Below are 27,016 nucleotides of genomic sequence, written 5' to 3' on the forward strand. Positions count from 1 at the left end.
TAGAGTTCCAAATGACTTTCTTAAAACAAAAGAAATTAAACTATGTGACCCTTCGCTCAAGATCTTACGAATGGACCTCATGAGATGGTCTACAACCACCCTTTCCTGGTTTGAGAGGATGACCTCAAAGATGAATGCCCTCCGTCTCGCCCTTTTTTAATTCTGTATGATCTCATCACCACTGCCAGAGATTTTTTTATGGAGAGGTAGACTATATGACATAGGTTTATATGGCAAGGGAAACAAAAAAACAGGTTTATATGGCAAGGGAAACAAAAAAACAGGATTAAGTAGGCAATGTTCTCTCCCGAAGGAGCACAGAGGATATGGGTTTCCAGACTTCTTTAACTATTATAGAGTGGTCCAACTAAGAACAATGTTAACACATGAGAGATTACCTCAGTTACAAATGGTTGTTCCTAGAGGATTGGGTGGCGCGTCCCAAGAAGGTGCAAGATTGGCTGTGGGCACTGATGAAGGAGATCCCGATTAGAATTCGCTCCCACCCTACCCTTGAAGTCCTATGGACAGTTGGAAGAAAGGGGGGGGGGCACACCGAGGGATTATCCAGATGGCCCTCCCTTATGAATTTGTTGTGGGGGATTCCCATGGATTTGAACTTGGCTTTCAAAATACTCAAGATCTCATCGGACAAGGGTCTGGAAAGAGCGCAGCAGTTATTCCAAGGCAGCAAATTTAAGGGCTAGGAAGAAGTAAGCAACATATTGGTCCAGGAAGTCATAAGCGTCTTCGAGCATCTGAGGCTGAAAGGGCACCTGACCGACCGTAGGTGCATCCATAACTTTGAGAGAGCGCCCTTACTACATTAGAGAAGGTCTTTGACAAAGCGACTTCAAGGAAAAGGATAGTTTCAAAACTTGGAGGTCCTCATCACCTCGGATCTAGACAGTAGGCAATATTTTAAAATATATGTGGACAATATAGCCGTGGATATCCCCAGACCTACTTTCAGATAAAATGTACAAAGTTAAGTTTCATGGCAATCTCTCCACTAGTAAAACAAAAAAAAAAAAAAAACAGAACCAGAACCTAATCTACTTCGGAGTGTGCTCACTCCCTGTCCTCCCTCCGGAGTTACTCATAACTTTGAGTCAAAAGTTAAATGTTCGTAAATCAATAAACAAACTTCAGTCCGGTCTGTGTTGTGTTTAATCCACTTTCATGTTTTTAAATTTTAATAATTGAGGCATAAAGTGTGCCCGACTGTTCAGTGCCAAAAATATAGATGCCAATGCATTTCGGACAGTCCATCGTCAGGGCTTTAGGACACTGAATCAGTGGTCATATTGTAGGACTACAGTATTCCTTCTTGAGCGCAGCATGCCCCTGCACCTGCGTGGCTCATCGGTGCTGAACAGGGGGGCACACTTTATGCCTCAATTATTAAAATTTAAAAACATGAAAGTGGATTAACCACAACACAGACCGGACTGAAGTTTGTTTATTGATTTACGAACATTTAACTTTTGACTCAAAGTTACGAGTAACTCGGAGGGAGGACAGGGAGTGAGCACACTCAGAAGTAGATTAGGTGCTGGTTCTTTTTTTTAAAAAAATGTATTTGGGTACACTGACCTTGTGCCAAGGCAACTGGGTGTGCTCCAGCTCCAAGACATTTTCTCGATCGATTATCTTATTAGATTGAATTTATTAAAACAGAGCTGTGCCCACCCTAGAACGTTTTGAATCTCTCCACTAGTGCAATGCAACACAATGTTAACATGTTCCATGGTTGGCACAGGGATCGTCTGAAGTTTTCCAAAGTGTATAAGGGAGCATCCCCGATATGTGCTTGGGGACACGGGCAGGTAGGCTCTTTATGTCATATATGGTGGTCTTGTCCACAGATTCAAGTTTTCTGAGCAGGACTTTTAAGTTTGATAAAAGAGATAACAGGATAACAACTGAAAATTAGGCCCGTGCTTATACTACTGGGCATTCCCCTGAAAGAGAACGGAGAGTACCGCGTCCCAAGGATGTGGAAGGCTATGTTTTGGGAGGGTAGATCAGCAGTGGTCCAAAAATTGAACCACCACTTCGTCCCAGATGAATATGAATTGCTTCAGAGAGCCTGGGATATATTTACAATGGAGAAATGATAGTATTTAGGGAACGACATTGGTATACTGGCAGAAGAATGGGTACTGTTTATGAAAAGTGTGGAACCTCCCGAAACCAGGGCGGTGGGAGAGGGGGGGGGGGGGGGGGGGTTAATATGAATGGCCAGGAAGGGAATAGAAAACGAGAAGCGCTCAATTAACAATGGGGGTTTGTGGTTATACAGTGCTAGCAAATTACTGAAGCAAACCGAGGAGGGATAACAGAGGTCAGCCAAGTTTAGAGCAAATTATTTAAGCCTATGTTGATATTAATGCAAATTATTCTGTATACCTGTGTAGGATTTATTTTCCTCTCCTGCTGTTCGTATATGTACTCATAGGGTTGGGGGAGGGGAGGGGCTTGTCTGTTCTTTATTGTAAAAAGTTTGAAAAACACAATAAGAAGAACAGCATTACAGAAACTCAAGTACAGCATTTCATTTTTTGCTAGGTGTGGCTGGTAATAGACGAATCTAATACTTATGTCTTTGCCAGAATGCAGACACTTCAGGACATTGATGTGCGTCACTTGAAATGTAACTTGTCCAGATGTCCTCGTTTTTGTTTAGCATACTTCATACATCACTTAACTTCACAGAGATGTGCCTTCACTTCAATTGGGCACCGTGCCCATGTCCAGGCTCAGCTATTTTCCTTTGATAAGCTTGAATGAGAGTATAAGCAAATCCTGACATGTGTTTCACTCTATTGTGGGGAATGGAGGCTTGGATGGCATTTTACTAATTAGAAAGCTGTAATAATTTGCCTGGAATGGTAAATGTTTATGCAATTAATTGGTTGGATGCAGATGGCATTAAACTAATCTAGTCCTTAAGACTTTGCCAGAATGCAGACATCTGAGCTGTCAAAATAAGTGTGTTGCTGTTGTGGTTGAAGCATTTAAACTTGGAATGCTTTCCACATAAACGGGAGCATTTCCAGTGTTCTTTTTGTATGCTGCATTTATACGGTTGTTAAAAACATAGCAGACCGATTCAAAACAGCGGCAGACAAATCACCAAGGCCAGTTTATACAAAGACGCAGAATAAGAAAGCTCCAACAAATTATGCGACTCCGAATGCAATAGTTTGCCCACAATTGGAGGATCCTTTAAACTTAAAAGCACAGATCCACTAGGCACAACGGCTGAAGCCCAATAACAGTGTGACATACAGAGATATGAAACACTTCCAAATAATAAAAGAAAACACAAAAATCAATTTTACAAATTGAAAATTAAGCACTAAGAAATCAAAAAGGACCAATAAGACCGTTTTGGCAAATATGGAATACCATTAAAGATTAAAACCAAAAATACAGACCAGATTACGAGTTTGGTGGTAGCCCAAAAATGCGGCGGTAACTGTCTTAGCAATGCGTTTAAGGGTATGCCAAATCTCGAGTCTGGTGGGTTTACCATGCAGTAATTGCACCAAAAATTCCCCATTGGTTCCAATTGACCCAATGGGGAGTAACAGGCATGGCCCAACCTGTGAACCGGCAGTAATCCCACCGGACGGGTGGGCGCCAACGCAAATAAAGTTGGGCGGTATCCCAGCTGGGATACTGCCCAACTCGTGATGAGGTCCCATTGTGTTTGTTCGCAAACACTGCAAAATAAGACAAAACACTAGTAGGAACTTTTAGTTTAGTTTCAAAAGAAAAATGGACGGAAATCATTTCAGTAGTTGACAGGTTACTGGCATTAGAATATGTTATAAAAGATGAACAGCGCTTTAAGCCCGAACAACACTTAGCGAAATGAGAGAGAAGCAATGTTCCCTCTAATTATTTTTCTCAATGTGCAGAACTGGTTTTCTGTTGTGCGCACATTATTTTCCATGCGTGCAGCTGACTAATGAGGTAAGCCACTTAGTGAGCATGCGTATTTAGTGGTATTTAGGGAACTACCATTACAGAAGAGCGTTTGGAAAGGAATTTCTTCTTCCCTGCCACTGCAATTCTTCACAAATCTTACAACACTTTTACAAACACATAGGCTAAAATAGAATATGTCATATGTGATTAAACAGAAAACTCATCAACCAGTCAAGACTTCAACATCTGCCACAGTACCTTGCAAACGTTTCATGCCACTGGAAAATCACTCATGTGTAATACAAAACACAAATAGCTTTCGTCATAAACTGATGTTGCTGTGAAGAAATTCAGACATGATACATTTGCCGATGGATTAATGGCAATTAAAAGCAATGTGTCAAAAAACATGCGATAGGAGTTCAAGTGCCACTTTAATGAAGTAATTCAAGGGCCAGGAGAACATGCTTCTAATAATTTGTGTAAGGATGATAATTGCATCAGAATAACTGCACCTCAGAATAGGAAGATCAAATACTCCTGTGCCTCTGCTTACTATCCACATTTGGTTGACCTTTGGGTAGTGGTAACACCAGCCTTACAGCTAAGAGACAAACACCATCCATGTGTACTCCCTAAATATGAAAATGTGCTTAACAAAACGGGACACAATGGACATTTTGTTGTTTCAACCCACAAAGCTCCACTGATATGGTTTCAAATTAGTGACCAGTTGAGCAGTGGCACAGGAAGGAACTCTAATACTATTAATTCCTGAACTAAACAGGAATTTTAAGTGGAAGAACCACTTTTAATAAGCAGAAAGTATCCCTATTAGCAAAGATAACTACTTTTTTACACCCTGAAAAATCATTTGACTCCAAGTAGGGAGCAAAATCTAATTAGAGCCTTGCTTGTAACCCCGACATAGAAAGTGAAATAACAAGGAACGCATTGTAGTCTAGTTTTGCCCACCCTTCCACACCAGAGCCTAAACACATTAAACAAGAGCTTTATTGAGGTTTAGTATGGATCCCCATGTAAGAAAATCACATATATGCCTTTTAAGTTAATGGCATCAAATCTCAAGAGCTAGAACAGATTGAGTCCTTTCGTCTGTACTATGGATCCCGTTTCTGTAATTCATTGTTAGGAATTAAATAAGATGCCGGGAGATGCTAGAGACTATGCAGAGCACATGGTTATATTGAAAAGACCTCAGCAGCTTCTCATAGAAAGATAAAGAAGGTGCTGTTGTCTAGACGGGTACTAGAATTTCCTATACTTTAGCAACACATTTCCTTTTGTGTACTGTCGAAACTTCTGACTTGGTTTTTGAAATGTGCTGCTTTGTTCATCACCCGCAATGAGTGATCACATGTGCTCTTCTGCCCATACCCTTCCCCAGCCCCTGTGTTTGCCTCCAATGCTAGTTAATAGAGCACTGACAAAAATGAGGGATTGTAGCAGTAAACACTCACTGGGATATTTGCAGACCTACAATACATTGCAAGCAAGGCATATTTAATGCCTCAACCTTTTATGTGCATTTTAAGAATGTCATGACTCTGCACATATGCAATTCTTTTGCAGTGCATACAAGATGCAAAGTACCCCACCCATTTATCATTGTGTAGGATTACACAGTGCTCAGTGAAACTGTTTTTACATAGCAGGGGGTTACCATATAATGTGTGACGGTCTATGTCAAAGGGAACTCTTTGAACACTTGGAAATTAGGCAGATTGTGTGAAAAGCATTCTCCTGTCTGAATATCCGGTGCCCTGATACTATGGACGAGTAATCCCAGGTATAGTCCATACCCATTATTCCTTGTAGACAAAGTAAATGATATTGCAATGTCGCTGTCTACTTATAGGGTAATGTTAGTAATGCTAAAGTAGGATCACATTTGTCTTCTCAAAATCCTTACAGGGCAAATTAATATTTGAGTTTTATAATGTGTTAACTTGCAAGGGGACTGCTTCAAAGCACTTGCTGGACATATGTACAAAGAAGAGGACGTATGGGATAGGTTACACATCCAGATAGCCTGCTTACTTACAGTCAGTATCCAATGTTTTAGCTGGTAGTTCGATTGTATCGTGTGGGTGATACTTTTAGTAAGGCACAATGAGTAACAGAAATTCTGGCACGTGAACGTTATTCATATTATTCAGATCATTCATATTACAAAAAACATACAAGAAGTGGATGTAGGTACACGTCGGTTAACCTTTCGCAGAGCCAAATGAGGAGGAGTCAAGGTTGTCCGGTACCATCTTAATGTGTTCTGGAGCACAAGTTAGAGACATTTGGTCAAAGTGTGGTAGACTCAAGCTTAGGAGTCGCAGGTGAGGAGGGAACATCATTTGGTTAATGTGTGCATGCATATCTTGGTTAGATTCTTCTGTTCATGGAGCCAGTTTTTCATATTAGTATTTAACCTCTTATGTGTGTATTTTGCTTTAGGGATTTTAGGTGTGTACGGTCACCCTTGCATAGTAGTGTAATGCAAATTAGCAGAATATCAAGACTAGTTGCTTAATTTAAGAGAACGTAAATTTCAATTAATTGCTATAGCATGTGCTTTATTAAATATTTTTGAGTAGGTGACAATTGTCTGTGTGCGCTGCTAAAAATCTTCTGGGCGGCGCCCAGAAGGAAGCTGGGCAAGCGCACATGTGCACAGCTTAGAGGGAACACTGGAGAGAAGTACCCAAAGAGAAGGAGCGCAGGTGCACAGAGGGCGTTGTAAAGAACTTGCTTTGTTGCAGCTTCTAAAGTCATGTTATACACCTCAGCGTCAGCAAGCCCAGTGTTTATATTCGCTGCACTTGCCCCGTGCATTTTAGCTTCACTCGTGTCTTGTGCTCTACATCCTTCACACACGACAGGAAGCAGGACTCCCAAGTCTGGACACAACACACTTTTACACAAATGAATAGAATGAGAGTCTAGTCCACAAAGTACATAATCATAGAGCATGCCTCGGGCGTTGATGCGCACCATCCGGAGGACTGCCCACGGACGAACCAGCTCTCTGGCTCCAGGACTATTTCTGCTCAGTGTTGGAGTGATTTAGATTCCCTCCCCCTCCTCACCTAGAGTTGCAACACTGAGGTCAAATGATCTCTTTCTCTGCGGAGTCTCTTGTATTACCATCAGGATGGTCTTTTCTCTACTTGGACATGGTTTCAAATCTGCTTGGTCAAAGGTTCTCTGCCTTTCATAAAGGTGAGAACACAGTTCCTTTCCCTTCGGATTACATGAAGCCAGCAACAGAAGCTTGCTAAGGATCTCGTTTATAATGGGCAAGTCTCAGCTTGACCCAAAATGCCTGCATCTATTTCTGGACTTTGAACGGCATGACTTTTCTCAGAAAGCTGCTTTTGTTTGACATGCTTCCTTTGAACACACCATTATATGTCTTTTACAGAGATTCAGCTGCCCTCACCGATATCAGGCAAACTGGACAGAACTAAAATGGAGTGTGCCCTCCTCCCACTTGTTACTTTGAATGGCGATACTTCAGTCCCTTCGTTGGGTCTGCTACTGCTTCCAGGGCTGTCCATTTGGTGGCTTTTGCAACAATGTTTGGAACAAGTGCTACCACTATCGCTAATGAATGGGAATGTCCTGTGGCCTAGTAAGAAACTGATGGTGGCGCGGGACATTGGCTGGCTGCACTGTTTCTCCACCTGCGTACACTACAAGTGCAGACTTGACTCACTGCACGGGTTGAATCGAAATGCCAGATCCTGTCATCTGTGTAATGTGTGCACTGGATAGATTAAGAAGGACCAAGTCTTTACTTAAGAACTGGTTTCATTGCAACGTAAAGCAGAACTACGCCAGGGTTCGAAACGGAGATTCGATAAGCAGGATCTACAACCAGCTCCCGGGTGTCAGGCATTACCTTGTAAGCAGAAGCTACCGCAGGGGAACCAGGAGCTACTGGAAATGCTCCTTTAATATTTTGTACATTTTGTATGAACCGTTGCTTTTAAATGTGTATAAGATGTGTTCTAATCCTTCTTTATTAACATTCTCAAATACTCAAGTTAATGTCACATGTACATGTTTGGAAGGCACCAGTTGGCCCTAGCAGCCAAAAGTAGCTCCTGGTAGCTGTTAGTTTCAAGCTAACCAGGCTCTTCTATGTTAGAAGCAGGAGCTAAATAGCTCCCAGCTCCCCTCAATTTCGAACTCTGCTACACGCAAGTGAAAAAGGGATGCAACATCGGGCTTAGCATGTCTTTTTGCATGTGCAGCAATGGCCTCCCCTCGCTCGTGTTCCGCGTCATTCCCATGCAACCCAGAAGCAGGACCTTGATTGTGTGCCGTCGGAAGCAGTGGGTGGCAATGATCAGATCTATGAAGCTGTGCCACCTGTTAGCCTGAACAGGGCTCCATGTGAACCTACAGCCCAGGCAGTAGGGGATTGAGACAAAGGGTGAAAGCGGTCTGGGGAGTGGGACTCTGCCAAATCCCACCTTCCGAGCTGATGGATTGTGCTCTGCCACTTGATTCTTCAGTTACCTTGACTGCAACGCCCTCAATGTGGTTCAGACTGCTCTGTCTACTGGGTCCATTAGAGACCGTAAACAACATAGCAGGGCTTCAAATGGGACAGAGGCAGAAGATTTTGTAATGTGGCCTTGACAAGGGCCCTGCCGGGGTACAGTACCATGGGTAGAATTTCCCTTATACCTTGATGTGCTACCTTACTGTAGCACAACTTATCCTTCAACATCTATAAATCACAATTACACAAAAAGGAGTCCAATTGAAATTACCACCTGGCAATCAGGGATGAGTGCTCCTAGAAGGAAAACCTTTGTTTTGTTAAAACATGCCTGAAACGTTTTTTGTTCGTAGCAGTTCAAAAACGTCTTCTCTTGGTTATGAGCAACAAACACGAGTGTGTGTTTTACAATTTTTACAGCATGTGATGGTATATGGAACGCAGATCCACATTTTTCCCATCGTTTTGGTTGAGTGATATGTGTCCTGCATGTTACACTGCATGTTACGCAAAGAACGCTCCAACAGGCATATCAGCCTCTTGAAACCTTTTGTGCTACAATAACGCATAGCTATGCAGCAGGCACTCTAACACCAAGATCTATTTTTACAGAAATTGGAATATGAATAGACCTTCATTTGATTGGATTTGATTTTTCTATTAGATTACTATTTATTTAACTTCTAGTATATTTGTACTGGGTTTCACAACTTTGATATTTGTCTCCCTTTTGTGACGGGTACATTTTGTAATAGAAAACATCTGTGGGGACACTCCTTAGCTACAAAGTAGGACATAGGATTGGCTCATCCCTCCTCTTGGAGTCCTCCATCTCTGCCTGTTAGACCATCCCTTCCAGCGCCTCAATAGTGCGTAGGGGCTCAGGTGTATTACTTCAGGCAGGTGGTGTAGAGATTGGCCTCTTTGCCCAACCACGGAGGATCGCTTCCAGGTCTCATCTGGGGCTTGGAGATGGCAAGTCCCTTTTATTAGGTGGTCCTCTCTTTAGAGGGCACGCCAGACTGTGCCTCTAGAATGGACTCTTAACATTCAGTTCCTAACTCTAATAGAGGGGATAAGTTGTGCCAACTGCATGTAGAGTTTTATGTCGGGGTAAGTAAGCTGATCCAGTCAAGGGGGGAATGGGAACCCTCTCAAAATGGTATAAGAGACCTACCACGGTGGAAGCCAGCATTTGGGAGAGCATCTGTCCCGGCTCCTTCTTAAAGGGCCAGTAGGTTTGTGCAGAATACCACTGTCAATCACCTCATACCAGTCTCAAACAACGCTAACCTGTTTCTTTCTCTTCTTTTTTTGTACGAAACTACATGTTTTGGCATGTCCAGCGGTAGAGCGACAAAGGACCAGCCTTAATGAAACTCTCAAGAGTTGCATGCAAAAACAAACTCAAACTGGCAACACAATAAGGTGAAGCTGATATGCAATGCAGCACAGCAGACCAAAGCAGGTGCCAGCAGGTATGTACGCTTGCCTTTCCAGAGTCACTGAACGCCTCTCCAGCCAGAACAATGGGTTAACAAGCCTGGGAGATCCAAACCCAAGTGGACCCTCATATGAGAAAGGGACAGGGCTTAGACACCAACTTTAATGTATTTTGTCAATTGTACTACCTCTCAGTGGGAGCAACAGAAAGCGTTTTGACCGGGAACTAGCAGGGGAGAATAACCAATGGAGAGAAAAGGGGGAGGATGAAGGAAGAATCAGGAAGCACAAAGTTGTGGATTGTTTGGGTGAGGTGCGAGGAGGAAGAGGCAGAAAAAAGAAAAACAGACAGAGGAAGGGCTGTAAAGAGGAGCATGAAGGAGCATTATTCAGGCTGTGTGTAAAGTGAGGTATTGCTTGGTGAGATGAAGAGGTACTTGAGGTTGAATGAGCGTGTGTATGAGTGGAGTGGTAGGGCAGAGTAGGAAGAGAGTGAAAAGGTGACAGTGAAAGGAAAACTGTGGGGGAAGTAGTAGTGTGGGAAAGTAGTAATGCGGAGCAGAGTAGCAGAAATGGGGAGAGGATGTGAGAGAAAGATCTGAGGGTAGAGCCATGTAGTCGAAAGGGAGAGGAACACTGGAGGTATATGGGATAAAGTATCAGGGAGAATGGGAGAGGAAAGACGATGGGTGGAAGAGAGGGGAGGACAGTAGGAGTAAAGAGATAGAGGCATAGGGCGAGGAACGGTTGAAGAAGGGGATGGATTGTCTAGAAGGCACTAAAAACCTAGAGCTCAAATCACATTAGAGTTTCTTCGCGCAGAGACCCCTTGGTTGTTCCCTAAGAGTTTAGATCTACAAGGAGTTTTTAGACATATAAGGAGTCTGCCTTTAGGCATCACCATTAGATAGGCAGTTCATTAGAAAGTAAGGTTACAGATCTCTAGCCCTTAGCATGCCGTTTACTACAACTTAAACTGAATATAGGAGTTGGCATATTTTTGAGGCCACTTGTGAGTTCCCAATCCTTATTCAAATTCCTTTCTCCCCTCTGTAAATTTAAATGGGATTTCTGTAACTGGGCAAGCACGCAGGTGCTGTCAGTTCTGCATGATCACTATCCCTCTAATCATTCAATTAGCATCATCCTAAGTAAGGTGGTCCATGCGAGTGCCACCTGCCATGTGATAGAGGCTAAGTTAGGGTGCCCAGTGAGATCCCCTCATCCTAAGCCTTGGGGAAGGTACCTGGCTCTTGTTGTCACCCCAATTCATATCTCCAAAACAAGACAGAATACTTTGTCACAGTTCCCTAAAAATAAACAAAAGCCATAGTGATCGGACCGAAAAATGCCAAACCAATCAACAGTACATCTTCGGTAGGAAGGGGGGGGGGGCTAGAATATACTTAAAGAGGAATACATTGCTTTGAGCCAAGAAGATGGACAGAGGAAGCCCTTCTGAAAACAGGCACAGCTGGTATATTTTGTCATCAAATCCAATTTCCACATTATAGGCCCATTGTAGAATGTTGGTTAACGCTATTTGACTGCACTGTTAGTCAATACGCTTGGTTGGCAGTGAAGCAACGGGGCTTGCTCGAAAGATATTTTTAAGAGGGGTATATTTCAACAGAAAATACTCCCACCGACTATTCTGCAAACACGCATTTACAGTTTGCAGCGTGAGATACCATTGGCTGCAGACAGACATGCAGACAAAGGCAGACCTGGAAACCAAATGAAAAACAAACAACCCAGCAACATGGGACTTGCTGAAGATGGAACCAAATTCCTGCTCTATTGCATCAAGTATGGAAAAAAAAGGAGGCACAACTTAAGCAAATTTTGCAAAATAACAGAACTATTGCTGGCACCAATGAAACAACAGTTGTAAACGGAGGACAACTGCAGACTTTCATCCTCTGCAATGCCGTTCTTCTTCCTCAATATGATCCAAAACAAAAATGGGAAATGTATTGCATTTATTGACAGCTTTTTGCAGTATGGCCACAAATAGCCTGAAAGCCAGACATACCAAAAATTGCTACTTTCTCTTCTTACCATGTACAAGAAGAGAACAGGAAAGAAGTAGTAAAAAGGTAAGCTGGAGACAGAGGTAGTGGGGCCAATATCTGGAATAACAGGACTAGATATACCCTGAGATACTGGAGTGGCACTGCTAGATCTATACCTACAGGGAGCTCCATGGCACTGAGCAAGAGAGGGGGATTGATGGCTTCCACACTTCTTGTGGCGGTGAGACTAGTATTGGGGGCTGTGGGGCTGCTGGGAAGACTTCTCTGCCACAAATCGCAGTGTAGTGCCAGGAGCTCTGGTTTATTCTTTCAGTGGAAAAACTTACAGCAAACATTAACAGCCCTGGGCCATTTGAGAAGAAATGGAGACAGGTGCTAGAATACGTGGCAAAGAAAATATGGTCCTTACCATATGGAGTGAGCTCCAGATGCGGATATGGAGAGCTGAGATAGTCTGTTTCCCTGGACAAGTAAGGAAATGTTCCCAAAGGGCTATACCGAGTGGGCATGCCCCCATCCAAACAACTTGAAACTAAACGAATGGCTCTTTTTATCTCCTCCTTGATAGTTCTAGATATGTTCACTATGCAGATGAGGGTGTGGGACATGTGGCGAAACTGTGCATTATGCCAAATTTATAATTTACGCAATATAGTGGCTATTCATGAATTGCTCAGAAGAGGGGGGTGAGGTATGGTTTATGGACAGTTCATTTAATTGTTTGAACATGCACTCACTGAGAATGTCCATACATACATACATTTTAATAAAATTGTTTGACAGAACGTTGTGATCAGTACATACCCATAGATATGGCGAATGTAGATGTTGAAGTACATGTCAAGATTCTTGCCTGCAATCTAGAAAACAAACAAAAAAAATAAACTTCATACCACACCTCATTCACATGGACCAGTTCGGGGATCGCAATTGGGCATCAGCCCGTTGACAAGGTGCAGAAAATATATCTTACCTTCTGGAAAAGGTAGTGGTCCTTGAGACCAGCCACCCTCAGGCCCTCAATACAGGCCATGTGAACAAGAGCAAAGAGGAACACACTTGTAACTAGCCGATGAAACATTTTTACAGAATACTACAGAAGTCTCCCACATTAGAATCAGAAAGAACAAAAATGCTTAGTGAACTGCTGCTAGTCAGAAGCCTATTTCCAGTTTCTATTGCTGGCGAGGGGAGGAACTGCTCAAAACCCCCTTCAAGCCGCTGAGGGGCAGTGGAGTAGAGTCAGAGTAGCAGTCCTTGGCAGTCTATGGACGCTACGGACACTGCCCACAAGTTTACCAATGAGGAAGAGGGCCGCTGTATGCAGAGTTCGCACCTTTGTCAATAAGAGAAACAGTGATCCAGAGCACCTGAACAAACCATACCCAACATAATCCGGCGCCCCTTTGCAGTTTCAGCAAGTGATCCCCATAGGGACGAGAACGGACGCGGGAGTCCCGGTAGGCAGAGGATCCACGCATCTCTTATTACAACAATCTGGGTTCGCCTTTGCCGAGGACTCAGCAGGCGCCTTCAGTCTCTGCAAAGACCATCCTCAACAAAGGCAGCAGCATTATAAACAACGCAACTAACGCCTCACTGAGTGAAGACCTAACAAGCTAGAGCCCAAGAGACAAACCCGCTTTCCAAGGAAAAGCCCCCAGACAGCTTGAACCTGAGAACATACCTCGGAGTGGCTGATCCGATCGGCTTGTCGGAGGAGAGGTGGAGACTGGAGCCTGTGGCCGGGATGGACTTACTCGAACGCTGTTGGTGGAAGACGGAAGCGTGGCTCCGGCAACATCCGTAATGTATGAGAATGCGGACGATACAAGGCCCCTGCTAAATGAAAGCGACAGCAGTCTTGTAAAGTGTAAAGGCTCCGAGACGTCTGTGTCTGCAACGAGACAACCTCTTTCAAAAAAATGATAAACACAAAGAAAACTCCGCAAGCTCAGAGGACACAACTACACAAAACAAAAGCTTAAGCCAATTATCTCTTTAGTAAACAGTCCAAAATAAATTCCGACAAGACAAATTAACTCTCGGATGCAGAAACGCTGGAAGCTGTGCAAGAAGACCCGGCTCTCGGGGTAGGAAAACATTTTTTATAATAATTCAAATACCCAATGGGAAGAAAAGTATACTGGGGAACCTACAGCTGATAATCCCTGAAACTCCAACAAGGTGGCATTTTGCCGACCTCTAGTGACGTTTGGGGTTTCATCCAAACCAACCTCACAGGAGAGTCCGGCCCCCATCATATTACAAGAACGCCCTGTAAAGCATGTTCATCCCATAGCAAAGGATCCTGCCCAGAGTCCAAAGATACTTGGTACACCAAAAACAACAAAACCAAGATTGGAAAAGAGCCCAGAAACTAAAACAAAAGTACAAGCCCGCCAACCCGAGGAACACAATCATTAAACTTAAGAACTGGAAAGACCAACTCAAATGCCAAGTCGAACTTGAGTTGTGAGCGAGAAGACATGGCGATAATGGGAAATCATTTATGTCCAAAGCGCAACGATACCTGTTTAAACAAAAGTAAAGAGGGAGCTAACAGTCAAAACCCTCAGGGAGAGTCAATATCGCAGACAGTTAACTCCCCCATTAGAAACAGAAGACTAAGCGAATTACCTTAGACAACAAGCAAAGACACCCCGTCAAAGAAACCCCGACCTCTTTTCAATCATGTCAGCAGTTACCATAGCCCTAGCTCCTTTCAGCAAGCTTTACAAGGCGCTTAACGACACGCTGAAAGATCACACCACGATCTCTGCTATGATGCACACCAAACTAATATATCTTGAAGGATACATCACTACAGTTGACCTAAGGCTAAAGGAAAAAGATAGAGTTGCCCCCAAACACTGCTGAAACGATTGAAGAGGGAACAACCGATAATGTAATCCAAGTAGGCAATAGAAAGTCATTTTCGGTAGGAACGCAAACAACTACAGATACTGACTTTCCAGGCCAGAATAACAAAATGAAAAATCTTTAAAAACTTGTAACAGATGATGGAAATTGGCAGAAATTCACACAGCTCTTCATACACCACCTCCCAAAACGCAGAACAAAAAAACAAATGGAGAAAATCGAAACACGCTCCCTGTCACAGTAACACAAAAAACTAACAGCGAAAACAAGAAAGCCAAACAGACCATTAGATCAAATAACTGGGCGTCACACAAAGATCCTAACTTAATTCCGGTTCCAAGTAAACAAACCTACAACCCAGGAAATCTTTTCAACGAAAACATTAATATTATTTCGCCATCTTTGGCCATTCAAGGAACAAACACAGAGACGAAATCGACAACGGGCATCAAAAATCACTTCGACTATACGCTCCTGAGCGGGAGTTGAAGGCTGAGGAAACACCAGAAAAGAAGTCAGTCCCAAAACCAGCCCCACGTAAAAAGCAAAGAGGGCATCATAATAAAAGGATTAGAACTGGAAATAAACTCTTTGAGGAAGAAGTCTGATGACAAAAACCAGTTACAAAAATTACCAATAAGACTAGAATATTTGGATGGCTAACGGGGACTTGATGAACCTAAGTCAACACCCACTGGATGGGCCAGAAGTCGTCCAAATTGAAACCTCTCATCAGAAAAAAAGACCTATAAACACTCAGCAAAACCCTCCAAGGTGGAGCGGAAACAAAAAACAAATGATTGAACTAGAAGAACCAATGTTAGGAAAATTAACGGAAGATAAACGCAAAGAAGTAGCTCCACCTAAAAACTGAGGAATGCAAAGCGAAATCAATACACCAACAAGAATTGAGAAACCAAATTCTTCTCCTATCAGAACAAATAGAAATAGAGACGAAACAAACAGGCACAGTCCAAGGAAAAGAACAAGTGATGGAGCTAAAGCTCCACAGGGTCTCAAGTTATAAAACCTGGGAAAAGCAAAGAGGGAGGACAATCAAAATCTATATAACCATCAAAGAACTCACCCCGATAGGGGACAGAGAAATGAAAAAACGAACTACCACTCGAAAGAAAAACAAATAAGTAACCGAACGTTTAAATTGGAACAAATATTGGATAAAGGGGAATAGACTATCCTAAATAGGAAAACAGTTCTGAGCCTACTTTACTGTATTCCCAATCTCCGACTTTTACGATCAGAAGACTTAAAAATAGTTGAACCAGGCCATGAAGGTCAAAAAGCTATATTCTACCTGCCTATTGCCTCACCGTTGGTGAAAGCATTGCTAAGGGACGCAGTAGAAAATCTCAGAATTTTGAGGTATGACCTCACAGAAGTAAGCAACAGAGTCTGCCCTCAACCACCAAAGACGTGTTAAAAGAACAGAGGCAAGGCCGGTGTTTAACAACACTAAAACTAACCCTTTGAGAAAGAAAGAAGACCCACGAGAAAACTAAAACTAACCCTTTGAGAAAGAAAGAAGACCCACGAAAAAACAAAAGAACAAGGGAAAATTACACAAGAGAAATCAGTATAAAAAAGGGACAACCGGAAGTAACAGACTCAACGGAAAATCAGATGGGCATCAAACACAAAAAAACAAAGAAAGAAGAATCCCTAAGAGCTAAGCAAACAAATAAAGCATTTGAAGATCCACTCTAGACAGGCAGATTTCCACGTGGTCCGCTCCCAAAAATGAAAGTGACCATTAACCCTTTAACTGCCATGGGTATTTCCCCCCAGTGCCAAGGCTTTTTTTGTTGATTTCGGTATGTGGCCATTCAAAGCCTCGTAACTTTTTTGTTACATGAGATATCTCGGTCAAATTTGGCTCCTTTTTTTCCCCACATGTAGGCAGTCGTAACGCCACCCAGGAATCCTAGGTTGCTGTAGGGGGTGGGGGGTAAGAGAAAATAAGCAAAAAGGGCAATACATTGATGTACAAAGAAGCCTGTGGTTTTTTTCCTGTAAGAGCTAGGAACAAATGGTTTGAGGTGCTGAATTCCCCAATTTCCTGCCTTTCAAGAACAGGGTGAGTGGAAACGAAAAGAAAAATATTTTGATGTGGTTATCAACTGTTTTGTGAGAGGTAGGCGATTTTGGCCATTTTTTGCCAATTGGACATGCATGGACGGAATGGAAGAAAAGGGTAGGAAAGTCGAATTGGAGGACAGAAAGGCATATATTTCTGAAAAGTAGACAAAATTCCAAGTTTAGGAAGGGGTGATTTGCGTAGGTCAGGCAACAACTAGGTAGGGGTAAATGCCATAGATTGGTGGAAAAGGAGGAAAATGACCGAAAAAAAAGTTTGTGTTGGACATGGTTGGCTTGGTACTGCAATGGCTTCTATGAATTTTGAGAAAAGCAATGCTCCGCTACATTCCCCCGACTCTTGCAGTTAGGAAAGCACACATTTTTTGTAGTGTTTTACAAAACAAGCAACACCACAAGCCAAACACTGAGCCATGGTACACAGCACTTAGCATGTGTAAATCGGGAAAACCAATGTGGTGAGGAACAGCAAGCATACATTTTTTTAAAGAGCACAGGCAGACCTTTTCAAGGGTAGGTGACTTGTGCAGGTTACAAAAGTGTATGGTGCCTAAAGCAGCGACTAAATGTAGGTCACATTTGGGAAATGAAAGGGTTGTGTGACAAAGGGCACCAGCAAATGGGTCAAAACGTTATGAAAACCACACAAACACAACAAATGTTATACATTCCTGCGTTTCCACAGGTGTCCCGATGAAAACGGTACCTCACATGTGTGGGTGCATCTACCTGGGGGCCAAGGGGAAAGCCTAAAACACAGGTAACCCCAAGTCTGTTTCGACAGCCCCAGGGAGGGCTGCATGACATGACATGCAGCCCTCCCTGGGACCAGATATCTGCTCCTAGGAACGGACGCCTGAGCCCAGAGAGGAGTGCAGGACAGCCCCCCCCCCCTATGTGCCCCTGGGGAGGGCTACATGAGATGGGCCGCCCCTCCAATTGGGATGGGGGTGGTGAGGTGCACCCCCCTTCACATTAGAAAATTCCACAGCGGTGTAGGGGGCCCCTCTGCTCCCGCTAAAGGGCAGCCTGCCATTTTGAATTGTGCTCTGTTTACTATACCTGCCTTGGCGCAGAGGGGCACATTGGTGTGCCAAACTGGCACTGGGGTGCCCCAACCTTACTTCCCCACCCACTGGGGGGCCTGTTGCAACATTTTTGGGGGCTCTCTCCTCCCCACCCCAAATGGATGGGCGGTGTACCTCACACAGCCGTTTGTAGGAGGCCTGCATGAGGTGCCCCTGCCACCCATTTGGTGTGAGGGGAAGAGGGCCCCCAAAAATGGTGGGACAGGCCCCACAGTGGGTGGGGCAGTAAGGTTTAGGCACCCTGGCGCCAAATTGGAACACCAATGGGCCCTCTGCGCCAAGGCAAGTTTGGTAAACAAAGAAAAAATGGAAAATGGTACACTACACTTTAGGGCGGGCTGAGGGGCACCCTAAACCGCCAGGTAATTTTCTAATGTAATGGGGGGGGTGACCTTCTACCCCCCACACCAAATGCAGGGGAGGTCATCTCATTCAGCCCTCCCTGGGGTCAGAGAAGAGGGGGGTATCTCATTCAGCCCTCCCTGGGGTCAGATGCCCCTTCCTAAGACCAGATATCTGCCCCCAGGGAGGGCTATAAGGGGTGCCCCCATTTCCCCTTGGGGTGAGGGGGAGAGGCCCACCCCCTTTTCTGTAAAATAAATCCCTGGTGGCTAGTGCCCCCCCACTCCCACCCAAAAGTCCCTTATTTTATTTTTACCCCCTTCCCTGGGGGCAGATGATCAGCCAACTGCCCCCAGGGTTTATTAGATATGTGCCCCCATGCTTTGGAGGCTGGAGGGGGCTGCTTACTGTAAGCAGCCCCCCCCCCCACATCACAAACATATCCCTGGTGGTCCAGTGGCCATTGCTGGTCACGGATTGAGCGCTCTGCGCCAATCCGTGACCAGCAATGCTTCAAAAATGTTGTCTTTGGAAAGGGGAGATTCTCCCCTTTCCGACGACACCATTTTCTTAAAAAAATCCATGGTGGTCTAGAGGGCCCCAGGGCCCCAAACCTCTTCCGACCTCCCTTCCAAATTTGTAATTTTTTTTTGCCCCCTTCCCTGGGGGCAGATGATCAGCCATCTGCCCCCAGGGTTTATTAGATATGTGCCCCCATGCTTTGGGGGCTGGGGGGGCTGCTTACTGTAAGCAGCCCCCCTCCCCCCCACATCACAAACTAATCCCTGGTATCTAGTGGCCATTGCTGGTCACGGATCGAGCGCTCTGTGCCGATCCGTGACCAGCAATGCTTCCAAAATGGTGTCTTTGGAAAGGGGAGAATCTCCCGCTTTCCAAAGACGGTGTTGTACAATCCCAAACCCCTCCCACCTCCCTTCGAAATGTTTTTTTCTTTTCACCCCTGGGGGCAGATGATCTCTGCCCCTAGGGGTCTCCACAGCCGTGGGGCCATGCTTTGGGGGCTTGGGGGAGAGGGGCCGCTTACCTAGTAAGCGGCCCCTCTCCCCCTGTAAGCAGCCCCCTCCCCCAAAACAGATCCATGGTGGTCTAGTGCGCATTGCTGCCCGCGGATTGAGCTCTGCGCCCGATCCGCGGGCAGCAATGCTGTCACACAAGGTATCGTTGGAAAGGGGAGAATCTCCTCTTTCCAACGATACCTGCCTTGATCTCCGGCTTGAAATATAGCCGGGGATCGAGGCAGAGTAAGGTGAACACTCGCCTTCCGTTTTCACAGCGGCAGCCGAAAATGGCTGCCGCTGTGAATTTCCTTTCAATTTCATGTCGGCGTGTGTCACGCACGCCGACGTGAAATTGAAGGAAATCCAACCCCCGGCCATGAAGAGGAACCTCCCCCTCACATAGCCCGGGGGTTGGATTACAGTTTTCTGCGATCCCTGCTCTGCAGGGATCGCACAAAACAGAGTGCCTGAAAGGACGAGCTATCTCGTCCTTGGCAACAGGGAGGTAATCCCAAGGACGAGATAGCTCGTCCTTGGCACTAATGAGGTTAAACAAGAGTCATCTATGGCAATAACAAACAGACAGGACAAAGAACAAGCAGACCACGAACAGCAAGCATGGGCATGGATTCCAAAAGCTTTGGCCACTCATCCAAGAAATGGAGAAAAGTACCTCCAACATCAAACACAGCGAGTAGAGTTTACAGAAGATTCAAAACTTAAGCCAACACTACTGAACTTATGCTCTTGCAACACAAGAGGTTTCCACCATCTGATGGCCCCAAGTGATGTCGATTTGGGATCTTTTGACATACTCCAAGAGACATGGCTGTTTGACAAGTCATATCAAGATGGGTATGAGCTTGTCATTTCACCAGCCCAAAAAGGCAAAAAAGTAAGACCAACCGCTATACGCTCTGGAAGTGGATTACATCTACTAAGAATACTTACATCAAATGTATTTGTTGTCAACACTTTTACGTTGGGAAAATCAGAGCGCACTGGCAGAAGAAGCAGGGCAAGAAATCTTGATAATCATAAATACATATTGGAACCCTCAAGCATTGAGTAATAGCAGCTACCTATCAATGATAGAGAAAGAAATCTATGAAGCATATATAGAAAATCAAGCAAAATATATATTAATTTGTGGTGATCTGAATGCAACATGTTGGAAAGATGGAAGAGCCTGAAAAAGCACAAGGAATATATCTCCAGCAGAGGAAAGAACTTCATGGACAGGTCTAATGACAGCGAGAGAATTCCACAACTTCCATTCGCTGTTTAATCAAGCAGACCGTATGCCAACATGGAAAGAGAAGACGCATACGCGACAATGGATCATATTTTTGTGTCAAGAGATCTTCCATTAATAACCACTTTCGCTGTAATAAAAACTAAATCTAGTGATCACAGCTTAAGATGTTGACACAAATTGAAAGAAACAACAAGGGCAATCGACTAAAACTTACAGCAAAGAACATCAAAATGCTGTTTAAGAAGTATCAGCCAACACTAGATCCCGGGGAAACAGAATTGACAAGGCAAACAGTTGATTATCGAGCTTTGCTGACCGCGTACCTGACAAAAGGTAACAAACCGGGACACCCATCAAAACCTAAAATCCACACAAATGATAAAATCTTGGTGGAAAAGAGACGCAAATTGCGAAAAGTGAAAAGAATGGCGGCATGTCAAAATAGTCAAATTAGCAGGGAAGACGTGACACTGAAAATAAAAAATACAAGTCCTGGGCCAAGGGACATCGATTAAAATTATATCAACAAGAGTCGGAGGAGATGTTGCGGGTGGTGAGCGGCCACAAATCACGTGAATTCTGGTCACTCGTAAGAACAGAAAGCTCAACAAACAACGCGCTCCAGAATAATATATGCAAGTCCACATGGGTGTCAAATTTTAAAGAACCTTTTTGAATCCCTGGTGGAAATAACTGGAACTGTGACAGAACATATACATAAAAAAAAAGAGATGGATATACCAATTTAGAAAGTAACTATCTCATAAAGGGTGAACAGGCAGAGGCTCTCTCACAATTGGTTGTTCTGAAAAAAAAAAGAACTAATAGTAATACCACAATCATATACATTTTTCTAACAATTCAACATTCAACGTATTAATATTAAATCAATTCATTAACACCCATACAGTCACAAAGCGAGTCATCCCTCGATACAATAACATTTATACAAAGTAAAATATGTATCAACATTTACACAATACAGAAGACACAATGATAATAAGGTAAACTTGAACACTCCTAAAGGGTCTCGATATTTGAATCCCAAGAGGTTTCTATTCTTGGCTACCACGCTGGTCGAACATTCATCAGGGGATGTTCAATGAATATCAATTTCTTCAAAACTTTGTGCTCAAAGGGTTATGTATCACACATACAACCAGAGGTTAAAACCTAAAAAGAGGTAAACCAACAAGCCTCAATACAACCTCTTGAAAAACAGCACTAAAGGCACCTCAGACCCCCTACCTGTATCTTATACAGATATGAAGTATTTTAAACATGCCATTAAGACATGTCCTAATGCTACTGCATAAAAAGCACCTGTAATTGATACTCTTTCCTAGGCAAACACCCCATTAGTTTTCTTTGCCCAGTTCCAATTCAATGGGGACTGCTGTTTTATTCTATAAATTGCTCAATCACAGTACATCAGCTCTTTATACTGTACGACGACATCAAGACTCAAGAGAGTCGAACCATCAGAATCAGGTCTATGATTGACAGTCAAACTACTCATAACGGTTTAAACTACGTTTGACTAAATAAAAAAACTTTACACCACATTCCATCATGGAACTCGTTTGCTTCGTTTAACAAATGGCCATTTCACTCGAAAGCGTTACAGTCAATGCTGCATGGCAAACCACATTATGGGGAATGCCCCCCATCAAAGGACATTTCCCGTGCGGAAACTGTGTGATGTGCAAACATATCAAACAAACATCAGAGGTCAACAATGCCTTACCAAAAGTTGGTCGTTAGAAGAAATGGCAACCTGTAACAGTGACAATGTAGTATATTTTATTACTCGTCCTTGTGGCTTACTGTTCCGGAGCACCTTGAAAGGGAAAATTATGGAAGGGAGCCCAAGGGTCTTTTTTGCATTCATTGACCTGGTGCAAGCATTTCACCAGGTCAATCGAGACACACTTGGGGGTGGGGGGAGGGGACTGTCTAATCTGCTTCTTTCAACTAGAGGGCAGATTTATTGGTGGGAAATATTGTAGAATGGATGATTTTAGAGAAGCTGGGGCTTGTCCCGAGATACATTTGAAACCCATATTTCCTGTCTTAAACAGGATTCATTCCTTGACAGGAAGCCATTGAAGGTGTCGGTGATAGGAGATGTTAGCACGCCTAGCAACCTTTTTGACGATGCATACAGCATCGTTTTGCAGAACCGGACATTTTTTAGGCAGGTGTTTGAGGGTCCATCAATAGGGAGTTACTATAATCTAACCTCGAGTTGACTGTTGCTCGAGCTATGGTGGCACTGTTCTCTTCCGAAATGTACAGAGGAATGTTTCTGAGAAGGTGCAGCTGGTAATTACAATTTCGGATCCGCTGATTAACATGTGCCTCAAAACTCAGAGTGGACTCCAGCTGAACACCAAGCGTTTTCACCTTAGTTTGAACCTGGATGGTGCCTCCCATTCTAAAACTCACGAAAGCCGGATGTGTTTCGCCCGGGCCTGCCTGGAGCCAAAAACCAGAACCTCGGTCTTGTTGGTGTTCAGATAAGGGCAGTTGGAGGCCATGCAGAGCTCTATCTGGCGGAAGATGTGCAAGATGGATCAGTTATCCTTCGAATGGTACCCAGTAGATTCTAGGACCATCTGGGTGTCATTGGCGTAGTTCGTAAAAAATACCCATCGATCATCCAATAGTGAACAGAGAACAAGATAGGGGACAAACTTGCACCTTGAGGAACTCTGCACCAAATGGGAGCCGAGGAAAGAGGACAGACCCCCACTGAATTTTGGATTCGCATCCTGATAGACCGCAACCTCAGAGCAAAGTCCCAGATGACTGCAGGACTGCAGGAGGCGTTGGTGATCAACCAAATCTGCCGACAGGTCCAGAAGTACCTTCGACGATATCCAGCATTTGAGATTATAGATAGAGTAGCGAAAACCCAACTGTCTGTCGTGGAGGAGGATGTTAAGTGTTTCTACGAAAGACTGAAATTGCATGCAAGCAGTTTTATCCAAGATTTAAAAGGAGGAATTGGCAGTTGGTTATATGTCTCAGATTACTATAACGGCATTAATTGCCAATGGCACCAAGCTATCTCTAAAGAATGCATTAAAAAAGCTGGTCAGAAAAAGGGCAAAACGGTCTGTTTTCCAGGATGAGCTTAGGTGGGATGATGTTTTCAGAGCATGAGGTGGAACACATTGTAGATAAAAGATTCTGCATCTCCAGTACAGACATAGGCGAGAAGGCAAAAAGATCGGTAGTTTTGCTTCAAGGAGCAGGAGTCGGAATCTTAGTTGAGAGTGCAACATTAGTACTGCACTAATTTTCACTCTGGCCTTCAATATTTTGGCTTCAAATGCCGTTTGTACATCTATGGAGTCCTGCTTAGAGGGAGCAAGAAGGAACTTTGGTTTTTCAAAAAGTCTTAAGAATTTCAAAACTTTTTTTGGGCAGTTGGAGGCCTGGTTAATCGCAAGATTATGATACTCCTTAGTTTCAATGATTTTATTTTTGTAGGTTTTATCTAGTACTTTCCATAATGATTTATTTTCATCAGTTTGATCTTTTAACCAGAGTAGTTCTAGTTTACGTTTTTCATTCTTTATTGCTGCGAGTTCAGGAGTGAACAATTATTTTGTGATTGGGTTTATCCCTCAAAGTTTTTGATCGAAGAGGAGCTTTTGCATCACGCAGTTTAGAAAAGGTGCTTAAGAATGAGGAGGCCAAGTACTCAGCTGAATCCTCAGACTCAGTCATGAGAGGTGGTAAACAAAAGGACATATCCTGCACCAGAATCGTGTTGAAGTTACGATTAATAAAGGTCTTGAAGTGGTTCTGAGGTTTAACTACCGCCTCTGGTAATCAGAAGTGGAATTCCACAATGTAATGATCCGACCAAATACGGGGATATGTTCGATCAATAGTGGTTAAAACATTTCAAGAGACCACTCAATCCAATATGTGGTTCTCATTAGTGGTGGGGTCCTCATTTATCACTTGGAAGTTCAGATTATTTAAGGTTTGTTCAAGTTCAAGATTGGACATCCTCACTAGTCTCCAAAATATCTACATAGATATAGAACCCATGCCGATAGCTGAACATGCCCCAAGCTCTTTAACATTACAAGATCTTTTGCCCCCCCCCCCCCACCAACTACTACAGCCTGTTGGTAAATGAATAGCGCATCAGTAAGAAATTCGGTGACCAGGCAATATATCACAGAAAAAAATAGATATGTTAGAAATGACTTTGGCTATGGCCTCAGTATATAGATCACCTTGCTATACCCATGATTTATCCCATAATCCTGCTAGCAATCGACTGAGGAAGTTTGATAGAGGGGGGTGAAACCCGTACTGATAATTTGAATGAATTATTCAAGCAACTTTCCGACCATCAACTCTCGGTGTGTTGTGAGCCAGCCAGTTTTCTCCCTTCCTTATGGGATCCGAGTCCCCATATTAACCCTTCCCCAAAACAATGCTTGGTACATAAATATTCTTTTGATGTTCAAATCCAAGAACAAGTGGCTTAAATGACAAAGGGCACAATTAAAAAAGGGGTCATATGATAAAAAAGATCTTGAGGAACAGGAAGTATAGAGATTGGATTCGTTCCGCAGACACCTAATACATCAGCAAAATGGGGAGAACATTTTTAAGCACTTTATCCTCAAGAAACTCCAGAAATGTCTGGGCTCTAGTTGGCTGCTTGAATAATCAATTCACCCATAATCAGGAAGCCATCCTACAGGAATAAGTATGGATTAACCACTTTTCTGAGGTCTATGGACCATCATAAACGATGGTCCCCAAAACAGAAGTGAACTGTAGGTGGTTTTTAGCCGCCTCATGTGAGGACATAGAAAACCTGATAAAGAAATCATATACCTCCAGGGCGGTCGGTCCTAATGGACTGAGCAACACAATCTTAAAAATGAATCCAGTTCTCTGTGCAAGGGTGTTAAAATCCCTCTTCATTAACATTATGCTCTCACAGAAGATACCAAAGTCCTGGAGATCGTAGGTTGCAATTCCCCATCTACAAAAGGGGGAACCGAGGAGCAGCATCAAAATATCATCCCATCTCCCCTTTAGATGCAGACAATAATATCTTTGTGGGCCTGATACTGGGTGAGATGGAGACTTGAGCCAAATCTAAAGGTATTATACCAAAACAGCAAACCGGTTTTAAAAAGGGGTTTATCAGCATCTTTAAATGGGCTAGTCCAAAGCTGCTTTACTGCGCAATCCCTCATGAAGGGAGGTACCCCCCTTTTTGGAGCATAGACAGACATGTCACAGGCGTTCAATACCATCAATAGAAATCTTCTATGGAAGAAACTGAACGCATGGGGCGTCCCCTCCAATCTGCCGTCCATCCTGATTGAACTCCATCACAAGTCAACAATGCGAGTTAGGATATCTGGATCGGGTTCATTGTCAGGTCCACTTAAGATTGAAAGAGGAGTGCATCAGTGTTGCTCGATTGCCCCTTTTCTCTTTATTCTCTTTATGTCTGACATGTGCCTATGACGAGATAGGACTAATTATCCAAATAATTGGAGATATTAGACCACTCAAGTCGGCTGCAACACTTTTTGTCTGCACTGGCGGATTACGCTCAAAGTAATGACCTAAAAATGTACCAAAAAAAAAAAAAAAAAAAAAAAAAAAATCGAAGCTGTTGATTTTTAAACATCCAAAGAAGGTCCTCAAGTCTTACATCTGGGACCTGGAGAATCACCCAATTGATATAGTTACTGAGGTAACTTACCTGGGGTGGTCATTAAAGCCTTCACGACAATAAACCATCTTTTCTCAACCATTGAGCTTAACGTTATTTATCTGGGTTCACAGATGAAAAGAATCGGTCTAAAATTTGGCAAATTTTCCATTCAACCTTTGGAGAGGTTTTACATAGGAGAACTGGTCCCTTTTATCTTATTTGGCTTAGATTTGAATCCATTAACTGTCAACATAGATTGGGACAAAACCCGAGGCTAATCTTTGGAAGAGTTCCCTGAATTTGCCAAATTGCGTACCCATCGTGTGTCTAAGGTACGAATTGGGACTGACTTCCTTTATGGCTATGATGGAGTGAAAATGGATATCCATGTTTAGGTTAATTCTTGATCCGCCGAAGGGTTCCCTCCATGAGTATGTTGCACTGTTAATGCAAAAAGCCGACAATGCGTTCCTTAACAACCTTAGTTTAAAGTGTCACGAGATCTTGGTCAACTCAGATTGTTCAATGGAGCTCCTGTCATGGTCATGAAGTCAGGGACACAGGCATGCAGGGGTCGCATGCACAGGAGACCTGGGTGGACACGGTCCTGGCGCCTTTGGCGGCAGGCTCATTAACAAAAGTAAACAAGAACATC

At 43.5% G+C, this 27,016-nt stretch overlaps 1 protein-coding gene across 4 annotated transcripts in view; it reads right to left on the reverse strand.

The window, feature by feature from the left end:
• The window catches only part of LOC138567588 (autophagy-related protein 9A-like), a 446,942-nt gene that overhangs the window by 404,550 nt on the left and 15,376 nt on the right, over nt 1-27,016 (reverse strand). The window contains exons 2-3 of one of the 4 annotated variants that reach the window (XM_069645966.1): nt 13,634-13,785; nt 12,751-12,806 (exon numbers count right to left, since the gene is read on the reverse strand). The exons of 1 other annotated variant lie outside the window; for it this stretch is intronic. The gene's annotated coding sequence lies outside the window, so the exon portion shown is untranslated. Of the gene's footprint in view, nt 1-12,750; nt 12,807-13,633; nt 13,789-27,016 lie in introns of all 4 variants that reach the window. 2 more of the 4 variants (XM_069645963.1, XM_069645965.1) reach the window with 2 other exon arrangements.

Source organism: Ambystoma mexicanum, chromosome 2p, assembly GCF_040938575.1.
Source record: "Ambystoma mexicanum isolate Mex_15411 chromosome 2p, UKY_AmexF1_1, whole genome shotgun sequence".
NCBI classification, from domain to species: Eukaryota; Metazoa; Chordata; class Amphibia; order Caudata; family Ambystomatidae; genus Ambystoma; species Ambystoma mexicanum.